This window comes from Procambarus clarkii, chromosome 33 (assembly GCF_040958095.1).
Source record: "Procambarus clarkii isolate CNS0578487 chromosome 33, FALCON_Pclarkii_2.0, whole genome shotgun sequence".
In the NCBI taxonomy this organism is placed as follows: Eukaryota; Metazoa; Arthropoda; class Malacostraca; order Decapoda; family Cambaridae; genus Procambarus; species Procambarus clarkii.
This window is the reverse complement of record NC_091182.1, coordinates 22,873,571-22,876,104: the sequence shown is the minus strand read 5'-3', so window position 1 is coordinate 22,876,104 and position 2,534 is coordinate 22,873,571. Positions and strand designations below refer to the sequence as shown.

At 38.2% G+C, this 2,534-nt stretch overlaps 1 pseudogene; it reads left to right on the top strand.

The window, feature by feature from the left end:
* The first annotated feature begins 620 nt into the window (after positions 1 to 620).
* Positions 621 to 1,880, top strand: LOC138370747 (U1 small nuclear ribonucleoprotein 70 kDa pseudogene; annotated as a pseudogene).
* The last annotated feature ends 654 nt before the right edge of the window (positions 1,881 to 2,534 follow it).

Genomic DNA, 2,534 nt, shown 5'->3' with positions numbered 1-2,534 from the left:
ATGGGGATTTCGATGTGGATTCAGTATATAACTTATTTAAGAATATTCTAAACAAAGCACAGGAACGTAGTATACCATACAAATTGAATAGATCGAATACCAATGACCCAAAGTGGATAACAAAGAATTTGAAGAACCTTATAGGTAAAAAGAGAGCTTGGTACAAAAGGATTAAAAATGGGGAGGTCACTTTAGAACAGGAATTTGTACAACTGGTTAGAAATGTTAAAAAAGAGATAAGGAAAGCAAAAAGAAACTATGAAGTTCGCATAGCAGGGCAAGCAAAGACAAATCCTAAAGGGTTTTTTCAGTTATATCGTACTAAGACTAGGGAAAGGATAGGTCCATTAAAAACTGAGACAGGTCAAATAACAGATAGTGATGAAGAGATGAGTAGTATTTTTAATAAATATTTTGTATCTGTATTTACTAAAGAGGAACTTAACAATATGCCTTCAGCCGAACAAGTCTATGTTTTCATGTGCTTTTTCATGTCGTTTTCATGTCTATACTTTTCATGTGCTAAGTATACAACTCTCTCCCGGCGCTATATATACAACACTTCTCATGTAAAGCTTCCTAGTGTATTATCTACGTCAGCCGTGATCGTGACAGAGAAAATGACGCAATATTTACCTCAAAATTTATTGGCGCTGTTTGCGCCAAGAGACCCATTCCCATATCTTCCACCAATTGAAAAATTAACATGGGAGAAAAGGACAGATGGTTACTCGGGTTTGGGCGATTTAATACAAAAATTTGAGGATCCGAAAGACACCCCACCTCCAACAATAATAGAAACTCGTAAGGACAGATTGGACCGCATGCGTAAGGAAAAGGCGGAACAAATCCAGTACAAATTAGAACAAGACATTGCTCTATGGGACCCTCACAATAATGAATCTGCGACTGGAGACCCTTGCAAGACACTCTTTGTTTCCCGCATTAATTATGATACAACGGAGTCTAAGCTAAGAAGAAATTTTGAAATCTATGGACCCATTAAGAAGATTGTTATGGTTTACAACATTAAGACAGGAAAGCCTCGGGGATACGCATTTATCGAATATGAACACGAGCGAGACATGCACTCGGCTCGCAAACATGCTGATGGAAAGAAGATTGACAATCGTCGAGTTTTGGTCGACGTAGAGCGTGCTCGCACAACCAAGAGCTGGTTGTCTTGAAGATTAGGTGGAGGTCTGGGAAGCACGCGTCGTGGCAGACCAGATGTAAATGAAAACCCTGGTCGTGAAGATTATCTTAGACGTGTTGGTAGTGCAAGGGATGCAGATCGTATGACGAGTAATAATCGAGAACGAGTTGATAGGGATCGTGACCCTGATAGCAGGCACACCGGCAGTCGAGAACGAGAACCAAGGGATAGACGCAGGAGGTCACGCAGCAGAGATCGGAAGCGTCAAAGATCTCGTTCTCGTGAACGTGATGCAACAGAACCAGAGGAAGGTGATAATAGAGAGAAGAGACATCGTAGATCACGCTCCTGTGACCGCAATAGACGTTCAAAGTCACGTGAGGGGAAACATGGCAGGGAACGGGACCGAGAAAGACGTGAGCGTATTCCAAGGGAAGAAGAAGAAGAGAATATAAAAAAACCTGGCAGAGAACGCAACCGAGAAAAACGTGAAGGTGTTCCAAGAGAAGAGGAGGAGAATATCAAAAAACGTGGTAGAAAACGGGACCGAGAAAGACGTGAGCGTGTGCCAAGAGAAGAAGAGGAGAATATCAAAATCAAGAAGGAGCCAAAGGATGACTGTCCTGATTATGAAGGCTCATATCATAATAACTTCCCCATGAAGGATGAGGACAATGGTATTAAATATGAGGAGAAAGAGGCAAATAATGAAATTAATGATTAATATTTGTTTTAATGACAGATTCTCAGTTGTACTATTACACAGTTTGTAGGCTGTTAAATTTAATAAAATAAAAAATGTATCTTAGTTGATTAACAACCTCACAAGCTTTAGGAGTAAGAGGTCAGTAAGATAATCATAAAATGTGATCATATGAATTGTGTAATCAATAAATCTACAAATATTCATACATCGTGTAGTATGGCTTGTTGTTGGGTATTTTTGTACTTTCTGGAAAATGGAGAGTAATAAATGTTAATGAATAATATTCTGGATATGGTAATAAATGCTTTTGAATGATGTATATATTGTGTTATTTGTTGAATAATGTTGACCTGGCCCAGTAATTTGTAGAAGAGTTCTGTTCAAAAGTTCATGATTGAAATAATGATATTTTTTAGTGCACTCTGATATAGTGCATAATCTGTCTGGCAGGGTTGGTAGTTCTAATGAAGTTCTTAATAAAAAGAAATTAATAAATAACTTGTTCAGGTTCTTAATAAAAAAAAAACTCTATGGAATGATTGCAAGTTCCTAAAAAACAACCCATCACTAATTAGCTTAATTATTTGATGAGAATAATTGTAAGAACATAAGAACAAAGGAAACTGCAGAAGGCCTACTGGCCCATACGAGGCACCTCCTATCTATAACCAC